A 22,122-nucleotide genomic window follows, 5' to 3' on the forward strand; every position below is an offset into this window, starting at 1 on the left:
TATTTTGAAAAATAACTCTTATTTTATTACCTATTTACTTTACCAAGTCTTCTTAATATATGCACCTTATTATTAATTATTCCATTCATTATATATATGATAAGTATGTAATTATTGTATAATCTCTAAAATCAATTCTTTAGACTTAACTCAATGTTTACTTGTTTTGTGGTTAATCACAAACTTTTCATACATTATTTTTCACTCTCTTAAAATTTGATATTATTTTCCAATCTATCTATTGTATCATGTTTGAGTCATCTCTACCAGAAAAGTATTGGATATTATCCTTCCTAAGCCCATGCATGTCTGATGTCAATCTCTTTATCTCACACATAAATGAATTCGTCTGGTCAAAGAATTTTGCCACTCACTGAAAACATAGGCCATTGTTTTCTGGCAGTTAAAAGGACTATGGGATAAAATCAAAACATTTCAATTTATCATCTCAGGTTGGTTATCATATAATTTTTAAATGGTCTCTCCAATTCCAGCTTACAAATCTCAATACAGTTTTTGTTCAAATGGGATCTCCAAACACACATGGTTGAGTATACCTAGACATGTCTCTTACATTGTATAGTTGTCTGGAATACTCTCTATGTTGTAGGCAAATTCTCCTACTTTCTTCTAAGCAATCTGTTTCAATGAGCTATCTAAAGTCATCCCAGGTTACATAGATTTTCTTTTCCCCCTGGGTTACTCTGGGTAGTAGGTTGTTGTTGAATATTTTGTCATTCATTTTCTCATTTAGATAATATCTTTTGGTTATTATTATTATTTTCTTTTTTTGGTGGTGCTGGGGATTGAACCCAGGGCCTTATGCATGTGAGGCAAGCACTCTACCAACTGAGCTATATCCCCTGCCTTAGATAATATCTTAATAATTGACAGTTAATATTAACACTTGTTGATATGCATTTTACCCCCAACATTGTATAACATAGTAACACAAAATAAATGCTTACTAAATAAATGTATGAATGAACAGGAAAAAAAAAAGCAGAACAAAAGACTTAGAAGTTGTTTTTCACTTTAAGATATCTTACACATTTGTAGAAAAAAATTAAATTTATCATTGGAAAATTAAGCAAATTTGAGAGTGAATGAACATTTTTTATGAAAAGTTAATTTTATTGTAAAAGATAATTAAACCAAAGGTCAATGTATCATTTCTAAGAAGAGATAATAATTGCCTCATTATGGAGGCTTAATGGTACAATGGGCTTTTAAGGGAAGTGGTTCTGATTTCGACTCCTCTTTCTGATTTCTGCCATTGTGTCATGATAGCATCTTGGTCAAGTTTCTAATCCCACTTTACATTATTTTTCATCCATACTGCGGGAATAATAATGGTCCGTGAGTGATGTATATGAAACTCAAATGAAAGAAAAGTAATTTTTTTTTACAAATCTCTAGATTCACAATGTGTAGTAGATAATAGTAAAGCCTACTTTTTAAGTATGTTTCTAATCCTTTCAAATGCATTAATTCACGAATTGCAACTTGATGAAGTACGGAAGAGTATTAACTCAAAGAAGATGAAACAGAGACATATAAGTAATTTCCCAAGTACATACAGCGTTAAAAAAAAAATAGAAGCAGATACCTTTTTCTCTGTACATGCAGAGCCCACTCCATTGACCAGAAGGCTATGGTTCCACCTGAATGCACAGAGATTTTTGTTCTCTCTTTTTTTATTTTTATTTTTTTCCTCCACCTGGCTTACACTGGCAGATGTCATGCACATAACCTACCATCTCCGTGGAGCTAGTGTAAGCCTCTTGGGATATTAATGGGAAATGATAATCCTCTATTTCCCTTGAGGTATGAACAGGAGACAGGAGGTATTTAAGAAAATAAATCACTTTACAATAGGAAGTCATAAAATCTCTTTTCTGGAGGTTCCCAGCAATGTTATTTGGAAATATTTAGGTATTTCTGGATGAATTTTATGACATTTCATGGTCTCCTTTGAGCCCAAGGTTATATAATTTTATTTTAAAAATCCACTCATGTATGAAACAGATGAGTTCCCCTTCATATGGAAAATGAAATGGCTGGTATCCTAAAGAGAGAAAAAAACCAGAATTTCTTAAGTGCTCTTATATTTATTTATATTTATTTATATCTTTTGAAAAAATTAAAAATATAACCACATATGAATTTAAATGATAGTATGTCCTTTAATAATTAATGAGGGGCTGGAACAAAGTTCAAAATATCTAATTTTCAAAGTCCTTTTTTATTATTTTAATATACTATATACCTTTTGGTTGTGGCAATTGAGTGATCAGCCTGGCATCTAGCATCATATATATTGAGTGATGCAGAAGCAGTTACAGGGAAGGAACAGAAGAGGAAGTGACAAGACAGCAGTGGGAGAACTTACTAGGCTTGAAACAAGGGAAGCCTGTGTACATCTTCGCCCCTGTGTCCATAACAGAATATGATGACAACTGTAAAGGCAGCTCCCAGGATCAGACATTTGGATGTGGGTGGCATGAACATGAATGAGTCAATGAAGGATTTTCTTGGCTGCACAGATATTTCCCCTCTTTTGCCAAAGCCATGTTGTGTGTATGAAAGATGAACTTCCCATTCCTAGTGCTGTTAGAGGCACCAGGAAGCAGTAGGAAGGAGCCAACTCTTTTGGAAAACCAGGCCAATTCTTGGATAGAAGCCTTAAAATGTTGAGGTAATCCTTGTGTACAAAATCATTCTTTTGGCATTTTATATCAAGTCACTTAAATATCCTAAAATGGAGGAAGGGAGATAGCACATTTTAAAAATAGATCGTAGTAGCCTTTTAAATGCTCATTTGGATCAAGTCTATGATGTTGTCATAAAGCCAATAATAAAATTATATAAGAAGATGAGCCATTTAGCTTCCATAATACAAAAGGAAATGACTTGGTTTTCCTTTGTGAGGCTTTTCCTAAGTTTTATTACTTTAGGGTAATAATTTTTTTTTTTTTACATATAGTGAACATAGATGAATGTGGGTATACGATGTGCAACAACAGGAGGAAGGGAAAAAAAACAATTTCAATACACAGCATTAGGCACATAGAAGATTCTCAATAAATAGCAGTTCTTTTTCCTTTACAAAAATCCTCTCAATAGTCCTTCAGTGTTGATATTGCACCCATTTTTTCAGAAAGAAAAATTGAGGCAACTCATAGGTCAGCTTCATCTGCTTGACTACAAACCCCACATATGAGCTTGCCACAACATCAGGATGATTCTTCTGATTGTATTAATTTTCCCCAAACTATAACAAAGACTCCAATTTCCCATTTTTAATTGGTATAGTTTTCTAGAGAGATATCTGATCGAATAGGCCTTTCTCTCTTAAGTTATTATAAAGTAGAGCTTAAACGTTTAGGTCTGTGGTGTTGACTTTATCAACTACAATTGTGCATTCTTGGAAGTTACTTTGGAAATCTCAAGTTCAGAACAGGAAAAGGACATTAGGTGAAAGATAAGGGACAATAATATTTCAGAAAGTTAGAAGAAGGAATTTTGTATAATTGTACCACAAAGAAATTATATTCAAGAGGTAGGTATATTTAACCTAATTGATACATTCTACAATATATACATGTATCCAAATATCACATGGAACTCCATTAATACCTGCAATTTTTATGATTGTAAGTGTCTATTAAACATAAACTTAAATAAAAGAGAAAAAGAAAATATGGACAGTGAGGATTTCAATTGAGAATAGCATGTTAATGATATTTGTTCTATATTAATAATAATTGTCTCTTAGTTACAACCTTGATACTGTTAGATTTTAATACTATTAACTGATATCCTTGGGTGTGGGATATTTGGAAACTTCCTATACTATCTTTACAACTTTGTGTAAATCTAAATTTAAAAAATAAATAAATAATTTAATTAAAAAAAGACTGCTTCACGGTCTTCATGGGTTTTCTTGTAAAAACTTATGAATTAATACATTAAGTACTTAGTTTGTACTAAATTAGAACATGCAAATGTTATTTTTTAAAAAGTGTTAGCTTTTTGAAGGGAAGTATGGAAACACAAGAAGTTCTGAGAGGGAAGGAAACACATTTCCTTTGAACACACTTACTCAAGGTGTTCAAAGGATCAGTAATCAGACTAGAGTCTTTACCTTCCTATGCACCAAAAGTTTGTGTAGCAGAGGTCTCGTATGATGTACTTTTTAAGATCAATAAGCATCCCTACATCTTTCAAAGAAAGTTTCCCTCCTGCTTGTCCCCACACAAAGAAGAGTCAGGGATTATTGAAAGTAAACACAAAGAAAACGATTAAATCTCAAAGAGAGCCAGACTAGTCATACCTATAAGTTAAGAATATTTTGCTTAAATACAGTTTGACCTTGGTTGTCTGTACTAGGAAGTGTGTTGGAAACTCAATATTCTGCTGTCTAAGATTCTCAGTCACCAGTCACCAATCACAAATCCCTTCATTCCTTGATATTTGGCTCTATTGCCTTCTGTTGCAATTTTCTTACATAGGATGAAAAATTCAATGTAGTGCCAAAGAAAGAAAGCATATGTGAAAAGATAGCGCGTTCATTAGGAAATGAAACTAGGTGTCAGATGAAAAGAATTAAGGACTGAAATGAAGACCTATGAATCATCCTTAGAGAGCTCCCACTTGGAGGACCTCCTACACACTGGGGGAATTGTCCTCCTGTCCTCTTCTTAACTCAGTGCTCATTTCATTTTCTAATGTAACAGTGGATCACAAAAACAATGAACCACTAACTTCAAAAGATTTTCCTATGACTATTATATAGTGATTCTTTCCAAACATGAATGTGAATGCAAATCTCCCAGAAGAGTCTTGTTAAAAGCCATATATAACATTTAATGGTTCTTCAGCATGGCTTAAGATTCTGAATTTCTAACAAACTCTGGAAACCTTTGAACCACATTTTGTTTAGGAAGTTCACAAGGGTTAACTTAAGATGTCCTATACTATGTCTGCATAGGAAGTTCTTATGTCATATTGTGAGTTTAAACCCAACATGGACCAACAGTCTGACCTATCATTTGATAAATAAACTCCTATGTTTTGAAATTCTAAAGATGTAATATGCCTTAACTTTTTGTAATATAAAAGACCTCTCAGTTCAATAATTGTGTGTGTGTGTGTGTGTGTGTGTGTGTGTGTGCGTGTGTAGTTCTGGGGATTGAACCCAGGGCCTTGTGTGTGCAAGGCAAGCACTTTACCAAATGAGCTATATCCCCAGTCCTAGTTCAATAATTTTCAACCTTGTTTGCATTAGGGAAACTTTTAAATATGGCCCATACCTAGTCTACAGGGATTTTGATGTGATTGGCCTAGGAATGAGTAAGTTTCAAAGCTTATGATTTAATTCTAACCCATAAGCAAGATTGGAACCCCTAGAACTGAGACCAGATTCATTAATGCCTTTCCACTTTCACGTATTCATTGATTAGCTTCTTCACACATCCAAGTGGCTCTAAGTTCTGAGGTAAAACATTAAATAAATGACCACTGGCCTATAGGATTCTGAAATTAAATACATTTGAGTAAAGTTTTATATTTCTTATCCCTTCCTTACAGATGTACAATGCATATATTCAAGCTTCATATGGATCATCAGAATTTCTGTTGAGTGTACAAGAAATGCAAGCTCTCTAGGGCTCTGTTAACAAGGTGATGGAAAATGGACTTTGGGTAGACATTTGTAGAGCTGTTATACCTCTGTGGGTGTGTTTAAAATCAACTTCATTGAGAACCAGCTGGACTCTAAAGACAACTTTGAGAAGATCATGGATAATAGAGAATCACTCTTGTCCAGTGAAGGACATGGGTACCAAGTTGGCATCAAGGAGGTACATTCTAATAACATATTTATCATAAGGTCTCTAAACAGCACCACTACAGTTCCTGGTCATCCTACCTGGCTATCACAAAGCAGGGGAAAATGAAAAAGGTGTTCCAAACAGTAGGGAAGAGACTTTGCCTTCCCTGGGAAATCTGTGCAAGGAAGGAAATGAGGTGTCCCTGTGCTCAGCATAGGACCCTGAGTACAATCAGGACCAGCTGCTGGACAAATTCTCCTTCACTCCACCCTTGGAATCAGGCCAGAGCTGGGCTTCAAAGTATATTTGGAGTGAAAGTTCATTTCAGCTTTATCAACAAACATGAGTGTGGCCAAGTAATGCTGAATTGCCCTTATGTAAACAGTGTTTATCTGTTATTTCCCTTTGAAAATAACTATTGTGTTCTTGAATAAGCCAATAAAATATTGTTTTTCTTGGTGATTCCTATTTTTTTTTCACACAGATTCCACCCTTAAAACCTACTTTTGAAGATTCCCAAGGTTTGAAAAAAAAATCAGTGCTTTTGTCCATGAATAAGAGTATAAACACAAAGTAGAATATTCGGTATTGTTGAATATTCAAGAGTGTTGTGTTATGAAATTTTATCACAAGCATTTCTCCTTCCTCACACATCAGTTTCTATGTCTGTAAAATTTGCATAATGCAGATTAAGTGAGAAAACATTCACTGTATTGAATACTAATAATGCTTTCTCCACTAATGGTTGGCAGTGTCATCCACAACTGATTCAAAATAAGCCTGTTGTATGCCCAGGTTATACATGACTCATTGCGGGCGGGCAGCTACAGCACACTGGAAAAGAAAAGGATTAAATCAGGGAACTTCATGAGATTCCGTCAAATTCCAAGGCAAACTCAGGTTCCACTCTCAAACTTACTGAGATTGATTTTGCTTTTTTAATTTGCACAGGCAGGACCAAAGGGTTGCATTTGCAACTCCTTTGTGGTCTGTACTTTTTATAATCTGTGGTTTCTAAAAAAAAAAAAAAAAAACAAAAAAAAAAACAGAGGCTATCATGGAGCTGAGCACTTCTTCAGAGGTGTTGGCTTTGTGGAGTATATAGTCAGACAGGTCAGGCTGGCCCTCCAGGTATTACTAGGGCAGCTTTGCTCCTCACACTTCTTGCATTAGACTGAGACTTCTAGGGAGAAAAAACTTGATAATATGAATTGGATACCATTTAAAGAATCATAGGAAGAGCACTAACCCAAATCTAACCTATGGTCTTTATAGAGAAACCACTGAATGAATAAATGACCTCATCTTTTTCTAACAATTATGATTTAACAAATGGCACTGGTGAAAATGGATATCCATATGTTAAAAAAAAATTATATCCTGTACCCTGCACAAAATTGGAATCAAAATGTATCAGACTTAGGAATTAGACCAGAAAATGCAACTGCTAGATGAAAATACAGGCTCAACACTTTGATATATTGGCACAGACACAAATTTCCTTAATAAGTCCTCTAAAGCTCAAGAAATAAAACCAATAATCAACAAGTGGGATGGCATAAAATTCAAAAGCTTGTATTCAGAAAAAGCAACCATTAAGAGTGTGAGAAAGAAGCCGACAGAAAGGGAAAAAATCTTTGTCAGGTGCTCCTCTGATAGGGGCTTAATATCCAGAATATATAAAGAACTAAAAAAAAAACTTAACACCAAAATAACAATCCAATCAATAAATATAAATACATCTTTGAAATGGCAACTTTAGTGGAGATTTGTATGTTAAATTTCATTTCCACCTTGATTTCCAATAGGCTTTCAGATCTTTGGTTCCATTAAAAAATGTTTGTTTCTTCCTGGAAAAATACTTTCGTCAACTTGGTTAAAATACTTCTATTTTAATCTCTTTTTTTTTTGAAACATGTTACTCAAGCCTTCTTCTGGTCATTCAACTGTTTGAAGTGTGCAGAAACTAAATCAAGAACAGAAATGGCCACACGAAGAAGCTTTGGGGGGCTGTGCAAGAATCTCCAACATGTGTTCTGAAGGTTCCTCTAAATTGCTGTTAACTTTTCAAAGATATTTGCTGATCTATGCACAGCAGCTTTTGTGTGTTTGCTGTCAGAAATATAAAGAGAGAAGCATTGGATAAACAAATCAAATTATGGTAACACTTCATTAAATGCAAGGATGTGAAAGTTCATATAATAAACATGAATACAACAAAATGACCTATTAAGCATGTGTCTCATTAAGAGACATGAAACTCAAATATTATTTTTAAATATAAAATATAAAACTTGCTAATGTTACAGAAGAAGTTTTGAAGCATTGAATTATTTACCAAATTTGACTCAGACCATTTGTATACATTTGGACTAATTTTCCAAATAATCACAGGAGAAAAACACAGGGTTTTTTTTTGTTTTGTTTTGTTTTTTATCAAGTTAATCTAACTAGGTTTGAGGGCAATGGAGATAAGGTCCTATTTCTCTTTTTCAGAATATCAATGAAAGGAGAATATATTTCTTTGTTTCTCTTTTTTCATTCTCTTTGTATAAATCAGTTTTTGACTCTAGAGAGTACTACAGTGAGAAGGATGAATTATACCAATTATTTCATGGGACAATCTGTACTTTTCAGAAGGTAATCATAAATAGTTCTTTTTCAGTCTTCCTAAGGGCACCAAATAAATAACAGAAAACTTGAAACACCAGTAGATTTCCATTGGCCAAAGTTTGTTTTAAAATATACATTGGTAGTACCTGCCTGAAAATTGACATATGCAGGTCCATTGGGCACATGAAAAGAATGCATATCCTAGCATCTTTTTGGTGGGAGTAAATGGAGACAGCCTGGGAAATCATTCCTGGGATAATGAATAGGTAAATTGTGAAGGATTTGCTGTATGAACAGTTGTGGAGCTGTCAGATACCATGCATTAGGTGAATCAAACTTAAAGACATAATGGTTCATGGAAAGTACAGAAGAGAATGATATATAATATATATTTGGGAACCAAATGTGTTTGCATTCTGAAAGAGAATACATATTTTCCTAGAGTACATATAAATAAAAATATATGCAATGACGGAAGAAAAAGATTATTTCAACATCCCACACCACCACAGGCCACTAAAAATAGATGTGTGATGTCAGACCTTAAATATATGTTGTTTAAGAGAAACAAGAAACAACAACAACAAAAAGACAATTTAGTACTTTATCACCCCATTTCCCATTTTCTTATATATAATTGTTTTTAAAAGAATTAACACTTAACATTGATAAGACTCATAAAAGTCATGGTTGGAGTTGACCTTGAAGTTAGTTTAATAGAACCATCCCACTGATATTGAAATTTGCACTGTAATAGTCCCTCCCTATGCCTGTCAGGTCACCACAGGAATACATTCACTAAAAAGGACTCTGAATCTTTGGAAGAAACACAATTTTCTTGAGTGTACAAAGACTTCCCCAGTTCTGTACAAAAGCAAGACAAAACAATAACAACAACAAAAATTCTGTAATACGGAAAGAAATGGAGGCAGGAATAAGGCTAATCCCCTTTGTGAAATATTTAATTATCCATAAGATTTAAAGCAATGTTTACTCAAAGCTGAGTAAAAAGTTCCAATGGCATCAGTGTCCAGAGGCAGGGGGCAGAAGAAAATTGTTTTAAATGCAGATTCCTGAACCATACTTCATTATACTTACTCTAGACTCTCTGGTCTACAAATTTGTATTTTAAATAAATTCTTCACTCCCAGTAAGTGATTCTTTGCCTCATGAAAGTTGAAAAACTACTGTTGTAAAGAAGCAGCATTAAGTATAATTTTCTCTGCTAGTACTCCTACTCATGAAAAAAACATTTAAGGTGCTCTGGTGGAAAGATATTTTTCCTGTATATGAAATTCACACTTCATCTCTCTTCTCAATCATTTCTCTAGGATATGGGATTCACATTGCAATTTAAAATAGAAGAAACAGAACTCCATTAGCATATTTTAAGTTTATGGGTTTTTATTCTTGTTGTTGAGGAACAAAAAAATAACATCAGGAATAAACTTAAAACATCATGATTATAATTATATGCTTCCATTATGGTTACAAAAAAATTATTCCTTTAGTGAATGTCTTTGTAGTTACCCAATTCAAAAATCATGTTCCTCTCTTCAACTGTTTAAGAAACAAAACAAAACAAACACTCATTCACTGATGGAGTTGAGAGAAGGCATTAGGGATAAGATGTTGAAGTCTGGCACTGAAACTATGTTTCTCACACATATATGCGTATCTATTTTTTATTAAGGGAAGACTCTACATGAAAATCTTGAACAAGTTTAACACTGTTTTGAAATACAAGTTCCAAAGCCAGATTCATGGCTTTGAGCTGATGAGATGAGTGTTTTCCCCCTTGTTATTCTCTCTCATCCTTAAAATCCCAAAATTTACAATTATGCTAAGGGAAAGAAAAACATAGGAAAAATGTACTTTTTCCAACAATGTCCAGTTGAAATGGGCATATTATCAGGCGTATAATGAATGATCAGATCAATGTGGTTTGTCAGACCATTATCTTCCTTATTGATTCAACTTTGCAAATTTGGGGAATCTGGCAATGATACCAGGAATGCCAGGCCCTGGGACTTGCACAATTTTTTCCTTACTTTTCTCTCTCCAAAAGCTTAAAGCCAACTACTCACACCATCACACTCACATGTGCACATGAGTGTGTATGCACACACTTGAACACACACACACACAGCCTATCCCAGTGAGGATAGAAATCTGGTCCTTTGGTGCATTACAAAGAATACTGAGGGCCAAAACTTTTAGGGCTGGAAAATAGTTAATGTTCTTGCCAGTGAGTTAAAACTGGAGTATCCCCTTTGTCATAGCCAAATTTATGACATGGATCAAAAACTATAAAAAGCTACGTTGCATCCTGCCATTAAGGAGAATTAATATTTTTCAGTGGTATGTTAACCAACGTTTTTCCAGTGTCTCTTGTTAAAAGCAGATTGTTGGCTTTTCTACATGGTGTGCCAAACATTTTCATTGAAACACTAACAAGACTTTCATCTTAGAACCATTATTTCTTAATGGACTTGGATAGGGGCAATGTAAAGGAATGGCTTTGCTTTGCAACGTTTCGGCATGCGGCAATGGCCCGTCATTAGTGCATTGGGCCTTGCTGAATCATTACACATGTAGACATTTAAGGCATTTCCAGTGTGACTTGATTTTTTTCCCCGAAGCACAATTCATGTTTTATCTATTAGGCTTAAGAAACATAGGTTCTTTTTCAACTTTTATGCATCTTTATGACAATTCCTTCTATTCAGTTGTCCAGTAAAAAACCATAATAAATGAGATCATTCACACACACACACACACACACACACACACAAATAAAGCTTTTTTTTTTTTGCTTTTTGGTTTTTTATTATGAATATCTATGGAATTTTCTTCTGAACTTGGGAAATCAATGCATCCTTTTAAAACCCTTGAGCCCTAATAATTTAGCAATAAACTGAATGACATCAGTTGTTTAGATTCCTCAAATATATGTAGTCTCAAATACTATTGTCTTCATGTGAAATGGAACCAATCACATTGTAGTAAAGGAAGACTGTAATCTGGGAGACAAAAAGTGCCATGAAAAAATAATGCCTCCTTTTTCTAGACGCTTCCATGTGCCTGAATTTTGATACACATGATGTGTAAATGACTCTGAAATAGCTAGTAAGCTAATAGTGACAGGCTCTAATTTCTCCAATACCTCTTGTTTTTCCTCAAATGCATACTTAGAGTGAATGACAGTTAGATGCAGACATGGAAACTTTGGCTTTTGGCCTGGGCTCTCACTTAAGTGTGCTGGCCAATATTTCTATTGAGTGTTTTATGATGTGGTTGATCAAATTGCGAGGTATGACCATAGGCCACTCCACTGACTCTACAACCAGCAGCTGAGAGTCACCTGAACTTAGCTATCAGAGTCAGATAAACCACAGTCCAAGAATGCATGGAAGGAGATGGTTTATTAAAGCAATACTATTCAAATCTAGAATCTAGATTTTATGAAGTTTAATATGCCTCCCAAGAAGTTTTATGATTTGGAAACATACATGAACTAAATACATATTACAAAATCCTTTATTTGGAATATAAGTAAAAGCATTCCATTTTTATTCCTAGGAAATAAAATGTATATTTTTTTCACTTCAGTAGTTTTTGACTGAAAGTAAAAGATTTCCAAAGCAAAAGTGGATTAATCAAGGAAAATTATCAATACAGCTCATGTAAAAATCTCAGAAGTTGCCTGTCCCACAAGCACTAATAGAGCAGCTCAAGTTAGCAAGGCAGCTCCTCTGCCATTCACCTCCCCTTACAACTGCAAGAGTGTTGGGGCATCACTTCCTCACCCAACAATATCCAAGGTGAGGGAAAAATAGTTGAAGCTTTCTCCTCACCTCTCTCTCTCTCTCTCTCTCTCTCAAAGGAAAACATTTCTCCAGGACTCCTCCATGGATTTCCCCTTATGTTTTTACTTTTGTTTTTAGCAGGAAATGGAATATATGGAATATATAGATATAAGTTTTAAAAAATGTTTGAGGGAATACTGAATGACCAAAGTTTCTATTATCTCTAAATAGGCATGCTCTTAAAAATATTTAATAAATCGTATAGCCTGGGGACTATGACCGGAATAGATACATTAGCCAATCAGAGTAGACATAAAGTATAAGACCAGTGAGGCTGTATAAGTGAGAATAGGCTAAACTGCCATTTCCTCATTTAGATAGAAGATGATGAAAACCCAGACTCTCATGTCTTCCATCAACCACATTGTTGGTTTCTTGCCAACAAATGGTGTGTTTTACAGATGACTGAATTATTAATGTCTAACATGGTGCTTGAAACTCAGAAGACATTCAGTTAATACTTGGTGAATTAATTCTTGAATAGATAGAGTTAATCACAGAATATCTGGATGTAGCCGAATATGAAATTAAGGAGTTCATTTCTTTTTGACCTCTTCCATCTGTTACATTCTTTAATATACATTGTCAATAGTTTTCCTTCTTTCTGCTTTTGGCTTTTTGTGGAGTACAACTCTACAATAGTTGGCCAGACTATATCATTCTCAATATAAACAGCTATCCATTTTACCATTAGCTTTATAGAGTTTGCATAGACTGTAGTTTTGAACCAAATAAATATAAGTGTTTCAAATAATTACATTCTTCAAGTGGTATATTTTGCTTCTGCTATGATGGCAATTATGAAGTTAGAAATAACAGTGCATTTTATATTTTTTCTTGAACTATATGGTTTATTTCCTCTTGAGCACAGAGATGTAAGCAAAATTTCTAACTTTATGAAGTCCAAAATAAATTATTTTAAGAACCATCTTGTTTTAGTATGCCGATATAGTATGCCTTGAAAATTTATAAGTGAAAGATTATAAATGATGATGACCTTGTCTCAAAATTATGAATAAAAGACTGATTATGAAATTAACCCCTTGTTAATATGCTCCAAAGAAGACTGGTTTTTAAAAGCCATACAAAAAAAAAAAAAAAACAAAACAAAAAAACAACCAAAAGAAAAACAATGAGAAAAGCAAAACTTTAGAAATGTGATTTAATAAAAAGGAAGGAGGAACACTATTAATATATTATTTGACGCGCTAACATACTTTTAATTATTTTAGAATTCAAACCTGCTTTCGCTTACTTGAAATTGTTGCATAACTCAAAAGAGCTCTTATAATTCAACCCAAATGGTACGGTACTTCAATGAGCTGGTGAAATTGACTCAGGACATTAAAGAGATGCCGGCAAGGTTATAAATCGCTATTCTAATCGGGAGTGAAGAGGTTAATTCAAGATTCCACTAAAAAACAGACTGGCAGGAATGTTTCCAGGGACTTGCGTATTTTTTTTTTCTTCTTCTTCTCTTTCTCTCTCTCCATTTTTTTTTTTTTTTTCCCTCAGTAGGGGTTTGAAGAAGAGGTTTGGAAGGGAAGGAGAGGGCTGGTTCCAGGCCCCTGCACTCCCCAGAGCACCGTTAGGAAGGGGGAGGGCTTCCTGCCCAGGCGGCCATCTGCAGCCTTCTATAGCAGCAGGAACCAAGCTGGTCCGTCCTAAACCCAGGCTGCAACTCTGCCTGCCTGCAGAGAAAAAGCAACCCACAAGTTTGCCCTCTTCTATCCTCTCCTTTTTCCTCTTATCTCTTTGCCGGTTAGCAATGGAGCTGCCGTTCTCAGGAGTAGTTTGTATAAATAAACTATCATCTCAGTAAGTCAGAACAATACTGTTGAGGAGAACTGTCCGGTACCGAAATACCAGGCCTGACTTCTGGAATGTGCTGGCAGCAAGCCGGGAATGTCATCATCCCCCGCTGTCACACCGTGGAACACTTTCTTGGGATCAGTGGACGTGTGTCTGATGTTCCTTCAAGTTTCTGCTTTCTAGGCTTGAGTCAATTAGAGCTGGCTTCTTTGGAAAGTGGTGTCACTTAAAACCTATTTTATGAAAGTTATTTTTGTGCCTATAATTTGGGGCTCACACGTCTGTTATTTCCTCCAGTCCTTGGCTTGCACAACATGCTGCCTATGGAAAGTAGTAAAGAGTGACAATGGAAAAAATAACAAGGGTTTTTTTACTTCCAACATCTGGAGAAAACACATTTAAGGAAATGTTAACAAATAGGTGCAGGGATTGATAATGTTATAATATATACACGCGTCCTTATAGAAGGAAAAACAATCAGGACAGAAAGAATTGTTTAAATCACTTTTCCACAAAGAATACAACAAAAATAGTAATGAAAATTATCTTATTTAAGAAGATTCAGCTCATATCTTTTCTCTGGTCAACCAAATGGCTAATCTCTCCATTTGTACCTAGGTGCTTCGCTTAAGCCCCAAAGCACCTAGGTACAAAAACATCTTCTCAGGAAAGCCAAAACACAGAGTTCCAATTTTCAGATTTTCCCTGTTTCCACTTTTCAATAAATGTAACTATTGACTATTCATTTAACTTCCTGGAAGCGGACTAGAGAAGCAAGTAAATCTAATGTAGAATATGAAACTTAAAAAGGAGAAAAATTTCCAAAACATATTTCAATGCAGAGATAAATGTTATAATGAAAAATTCAGTAGTAATTTTCTTGCGGGGAGAAAAAAGTAGAAATGTAAAAATACATTGGTCTTCTATACCAAAATGAATTAAAGACAAAATCTGCTTTAAGGGAAAATGAAGCATAATCTACTACTGTATTCCTAGAAGAATGGTGGCTACATTTCGACGCAGTATTTCTACTTAAACTTAATGACTTTTTAATATCTTAGAGTAATCATAATAAATATTCCCATCTTGTCTAAATTTAGATTATTTTTTACCCTGAATCAGTTTGATGCTATCAGTGTAACCTAATTTATAAAGGCATTACATAGAATTTGAAAACACAAAGAGTCAAATATAATATTTTTTTTTTAGACTTACTCAATGTTCAGATGAGGGCAAAAAAATCCTCCCAAATTAATATTTGGGAAAAAATTAAAATCATTATAAAATACTTTAATAAACATATTAAATTGGAAAATCAGATTTGGTTTTGAAAATTAAAATTGAAAAATGAAAAATCATATTTGTAGAAATTTGTAAAGCATTAGAAAATGAGTGACTCTCTTCCAGAGACATGTGGCAAGCACTTCTTGAGATGGCATTAATTCCCTTCTTGAGTCAAATCATCATAGTGTCATGTCCAGGGTCAAATTTTCAGGTTTTACATCTCAGAAATTTGATTTATTTTTACTACTGCAAAAGCAAAGGCAGTACTTTCACCTAAAAACAATGTATTAATTTAGAGTGATAAGTAATTTTTGTAAAAAGCAAGTTGCCATGACCCACACAATCCACATGTTCCTGTTCCTCAATTGATACAGGAAACCAAATTATACTTCAACCAGTTTGTCAATTTCCTGTAAGAACTTGCTGTTCAGGATAAGGATGGTCCAGCTCTTATGACTAGCCATTTTCCTATGAGGGTTGATATTTCTTCTTTAAATAAATTAATACAGAGAATAATGCTACTGTCCAGATAGGAAAAACTTGGATTCCTTTTGTATTTTTAAGGGAAACATAAATATTTTGTATGACATACAATTCCAAAGTATAAATCTCAGCAAACAATTTTGTCTCTCATTTCTAAATTTTTATAGGTGATTTTTTTTTAAAAAAGTGTAACTTCTAAATTGTGACAGCACTGTTTGCTTCCTTTTACCGACTTTTTTGAATGATTATTCAAGATGAATCATTATTAGGACAATCTCTTAACTAATGGAAACCTCCATTTTTCTAGGCTAGAGCAAGATATTCATGAACACTTAGTTATATATGTGCCAATAAAAGACTTTGAAAGTTGTTACGGGGATGTCTACACCCAGTTAACGACTTTACATGGCCCATGTGGTTAATCGACAAAACCATGGGTAAGAAAGATTACCTCTGCTTTTTTCTTATGTGGAAACTCAGCATACACATTTTTTAGCCACTTCTCTGATAAAGACAGAGAAGGTATTTAAATTAGGTCTCTTCACTTCTCAGTAAGACTACATCTCTTTTGATAGGTGTATAACTAGATTTATTTTGACACACATATGGCTGAAGAAAAATTATGCCTCCAAAACTAAAGACAGTATTTAGAAGCAAGAATTGTGGGGTTTGATTTATATACCCCCAGAAACTACATTGAAACACTTACGACACATTCTGTATTTGCTGAATGATAGAATGAGTAAATGAATGAATTCAAGAATAGTCTGAACGCAGTAAAGTGTTCAGCTGCTCATTTGGAAAACTGCAGACTGAATATAAACTGAATGACTTGTATTTCATTAAGTCATTTCTTTGAAATTTATATTGGTTATTTAAGATATGTGTATACTGTATTTTAATTCATACTCACAGCTTAACAATTTCATTTTTATTTAGATCCTTTTGCTTGGACTTGTCAAATAAAAGGGAAAATCATTTTATATTTTTGTCAAAAAAATGTAATCAGATAAAAATACAGTTATTCACACATACAAATTTCTATTTGACCCTGCCTAGCATGTCCCCACACCTCAATATTTGTTTAGTAGTTTAATTTAGCTATATTGTAATCATCTAATTTTACTTTTATGCTATGAGGGAAGAGGTAAAGATCTATGGATCCTAGTAAATAACTTAAGTGAATCTGGCATCTTTCAACTTAAAATATAACCTCTTAATCCCCAGACACTCCTGAAAGGCCAATTCTCAGATTTAAATTTTTAATTAAAGAATATGTGTAAAGCAGTAGGGACTTGGCTTAATTTCTTGCCTGACACTATATGTATAATATGAATTGGTGTTTAAATTTTAAGCTCTGAGCAAAGACATATCCATGGACCATATAATATATTTTTTTAGTTGGTAATCAATTAAAACATGTATTTTTAAAATTCCTTTAGCAAATATTATTGGTTGTATATTATATTCCTGCCCTCAGTGAATACGAACAATATAATAAAAATTAATGATATGGATATATTGACATGTGTATTTTATAAAATACCAACTCTTAAATCTAAAAATTATTTTATACACAGATGAATTTTCTTTTAAAATTGTACATTATCTGAATTTCTAGCCTTGATTTAGGATGGTTAAAATATAGCACCATAATTGAGTGACAAAAATTAAAATGTTGCATATATTGGAGTTTACAAATGGTAGTGGTCAAATTCACATATTTATGGATTAAACGATCTTTTATTTTTGTCTTTAATGAACTCAAGAACATTGTACTTGATGCTGCTATTTCTCTTACTCCCAATTTTATCTTTTATGGCTAATTATAAAAACTCAAATATTTAAGAATTCAATTTAAAAGACCATTAAGGAGGTGGGGATATTCAGGAAAGAACTCTCAATATTGATTCAAGTCAATAAATATGCTTTTAGCCTTGGAACACGTTGTTTCATGTTTTAAACAGTCAAAAGCAGGGCATATGGTACACTGCCTGGTTTTGGGGGGAGGGCTGTGACATCAGCACCAGCAGCCCTCCACTGGTGGCTCCAGAGCACTTGACTTTCAAAGGGATAATTGCAGAGAAAGAACCTCAGCAGTTCCATTTTTTGCACACATATCAGGCAACCTAGAAACCTGAGGTAACCAGGTCATCATCCTTGCATCCGGCAGAACTAGTTTCTTTATAGAGAGGTGTCCAGCAGGTAATTCAGAAGAAGTTCAGAGAAGACTGGGAACTTAGCCAGCAGGGTTCACCAAACACAGGATTCACAACACTGGCCTTTGGACACAGGTTTATTTAGTAAGAAATAGCAGCAAGTAGTTTATGGACAAAACAAAACAAAACCCAACAAAAACAACAAAAAACCCCTGACATTGGGAGGTATAGGTAGTGTTTCATATATGTAATTAGTTATTCATGAAGGTAGTTATTTAAAGCTTTCCAAAGATAATTCCCAGGTTAGGAAATTCTTTGTAGAAAGCAAATCTTATATTGGTGAGGAGCATAATGATGGAAGAAGATATTTGGGTTATAGTGATTTCCCCTCTTGCCAACCCAAATCAATCTTATCATCCCAGAAGTGGTTTCCTCCTGGCAGGGTAGGACATCAGCAAGTAGTGTGGAGGTGGGTGGGGAGCAAATGACAATTTCCTCTCACAATCCACACATTAAAAAGTGTTTCCTAAATCAGCAGCAGAGGAATTGAAATTAGAAAATTGGTTGTGGTAGTTGTAGGTTTTTCCAATTTATGGCACTCATATTTTATCTTTGTACTTGAAAGTTTCAGCACTTATACTACTGCAAAACAAGTTGGGCTATATATTCATGTTCCAACGTTCAAAGCTGATTTCATGTACAATTAGGGTTTCATAAACTATAATATTGGAACACACAGCTCTTCCCCCATGCAGGATTATAGTTATGACTGTGTTACCTGGAGGTATGGGTGGTGGCAGACATCCTGGTCCTTTATAGTGATAAGTCTGTAATAACAATTATGGTACAACATGGGTGAGGAATATTGTGAACTACTATGAGAAAGTTATTTACGTATTTTCTTGGTGAAAACCAAAGGAACTAAAAAACTTGGGAGAAGTAAATTTTGTAGGAGTGAATTTAAGGGTGACTTTTCCATTTACTTTCTCCCTGTTTCTTTATATACTTACATTAATAACTCATTTTATCCTCACAGTCATTCCATATTAATCCCACTTTTCAGATGAAGAAACTGAGGAGTTTTGACCAAGTAGATTTAGAGAAAATAAAATGGTTCTATACCCAACAAGTTCTAAATCTAAGAATCTGTATATGGCTCACCAAGCAGGCTCTCAATAAACAACATTCATCCACAATATCTAAGGATTACTTTCCTGAATACCCTTGTTTTCCTCAAAGACCTTTCAACAGGAATTGTGCTAAAAAATAAATTGGGCACAGTAATTCAATGCTCCTGTGTTGCTGTCTACTCATTGTCTCTCTTTTAAATGAGAACACATTGCGTATCCTTTTCTCAGCAGCATCAACGAATATCACTATCTAATTTAGGATTTATTCAGGAAATAAATAGCAGGTTCTAATATGGGCTCAGGAGGCGCAAATACATGTGTATACATACCAGCATGAATGTATATAATTCCCTCTGCTCTGCCTAGTCACAGCAATTACTACAAAAGCTTCAGTAACTTCATTTTGGCAACAAAATGATGTATCTGTGAACCAAATGTTATCCTTAAGTGTGTTTTTCTGTTAGATCATTAGGTTTCTTTTTTTCTGTGCTTACCAGATGTGTGGAAATCAAATGGGTCTGGAGTCATTAATATTTTATGAATATGAAAAACACTCTTCTTCCTTTGAATAAAACCAACCATTATCTAGTTAATTGATTTAAATAAAATATTTTCCTGCATTACATTTTTATTTTCCTGCTGCTCTAATTCCCTCCATCACCCTTCTAGCTTCTGGAATGGATGAAAAACCTTATATGTCCTTTTCTCTCCACTTGCTTGTTAAAATCATCTCATTTCCTTTTTGAGGAGAAGTGAGTGGCATTCGAGGCCACTGCCCTCAATGTTGTAAATAATCCAAGAGCTCATGCTATGTCATCACACAAGAATAACAGGAAGAGACTTCAGAAATTATCTAGTTTAATTCCTTCACTTTATAGATGAGGAAACCAGGGTCTAGAGAGGGAAGTCCCCTGCACAAGGTCACATATGTAATTAGTGGAAGACCATGTTTATTTATATTGATAGGATTCCACCTTCACTGTTCTTGAAACAGCTAGTGGTCTTGCCATGGGGCACATATTATACTGTTTTTACATAAGAAGTAAATAAGTGAACATTAATTTATTTAGTGGAAGCACTGCAAACATTTAACAGTTATTGAGCCTTCCTATATGCAAAGCAAAAGGTTAGGGATACAGTGTTCAACTGGGATGAACTGGGATGAGTTCTCAGCAGGAAAGAGCTGCTCCATGTTTCCTAGGCAATAGTCAGAACCAGTTGGCCCTTAATAAGCAAAGGCCATTGAGGATGCTTCCTAGCATATGGGCATGGCACTATGATACTATCTCCTTTCACATGGGCTGAGAAAAGTCAAAGGGTCCTATGCTACTATTTTCAAAATCAGTCGCAGCTGTCACTTTCTATTAGCAAAACAATCATGGAAGACAAGATGTAAGCCTGCACTAGGACATTGATTCACATACACCAGTGATTCTTGAATTGCAACCTTCCTTAAATTTCATGTTCATTAAAAACAATACTTCAAAAAAAAATCTTTCAGATTTTAGAATAGAGTTCAGAAATTTGGCAGGTTTTTACCTTGAGGTAGATATTTTAAGAGTTAAAAAAATAAAAAGCCAACAATTTTCCACTCTATTTATCATCACAGGCAATTAGAGAAATGCAAATCAAAACCACTCTAATACTTCATCTCACTCCAGTCAGAATGCCATCTATTATGCATACAAACAACAGTAAGTGTTGGTGAGGATGTGGGGGAAAAGGTATACTTACACATGGCTGGTGGGACTGCAAATTGGTACAGTCAATATGGAAAGCAGTATGGAGATTTGTTAGAAAATTGGGAATGGAACCACCATTTGACCCAGCTGTCCCTCTCTTTGTTCTATACCCAAAGGACTTAAAAGCAGAATACTACAGGGACACAGCCACATCAATGTTTATAGCAGCACAATTCACAATAGCTAAACCGTGGAACCAACCTAGATGCCCTTCAGTAGATTATTGGATTAAAAAAAAATGTGGCCTATACACACAATGAAATATTACTCAGCAATAAAAGAGAATAAAATCATGGCATTTGCAGGTAAATGGATGGGATTTGGAGAAGATAATGCTAAGTGAAGTTAGCCAATTCCAAATAATCAAATGCAGGATGTTTTCTTTGATATGAAGAGGCTGATTCATAGTGGGATAGGGAGAGGGAGCATAGGAGAAATAGATAAACTCTAAATAAGGCAGAGAGGTTGGAGGGGAAGGGAGGGGGCATGGGGTTATAAATGACAGTGGAACATGATGATCATTATTATCAAAAGTAAATGTAGGAAAGCTATGAAAAATTGTGATCTATATGTGTAATAAGAATTGTAATGCATTCCACTGTTGTGTATTTAAAAAAATAAAATCAATAAAAAGTACATGTATGAAGACACGATTGGTGTGTATATACTTTGTATATAACAAGAAATATGAAAAATAGTGCTCTATATGTGTAATAAGAATTGTAATACATTCCATTGTTATATATAAATACAAAAGAATAGAAGTTTAGTAGATTAGACAAAGGGGAATGAAGAGAAAGGAAGGGGGATAGGAAAAGGAAAGACAGTGGAATGAATCTGACATAATTTTCCTATGCACATATATGAATAAACCATGGTGAATCTCATGTACATCCATAAGAATGGGGTCCTAATTAGAATCAGATAAATTCCATGCTTGTATAATTATATCAGAATAGACTCTACTGTCATGTATAATTAAGAAGAATCAATAAAAAAAATGTTCTGGGGGGGAAAAAAAAGAATGTCAGGCTAGATAAATGCTAATGTTCCTTTCAGCTAGACATCAAAAGTGTTTAGATTTTTGTAGAAAATATATTTTATAATTGAAAAATTTTTGTTTTTGAGAAGTAGAAACATGTAAATATTAAGAATCAGAAATAAATTCCTAGAAGGCAGAGGGAGGCTGTTTTTGT

At 34.2% G+C, this 22,122-nt stretch overlaps 1 non-coding gene across 1 annotated transcript; it reads right to left on the reverse strand.

Moving 5' to 3' along the window:
- Positions 1 to 791: 791 nt before the first annotated feature.
- On the reverse strand, positions 792 to 864 carry Trnav-cac (transfer RNA valine (anticodon CAC)). Its single transcript has one exon. It is a non-coding gene; the product is annotated as a tRNA-Val (tRNA).
- Between the last annotated feature and the right edge of the window lie 21,258 nt (positions 865 to 22,122).

The sequence above is a fragment of the Marmota flaviventris genome, chromosome 1, assembly GCF_047511675.1.
Source record: "Marmota flaviventris isolate mMarFla1 chromosome 1, mMarFla1.hap1, whole genome shotgun sequence".
NCBI lineage: Eukaryota > Metazoa > Chordata > Mammalia > Rodentia > Sciuridae > Marmota > Marmota flaviventris.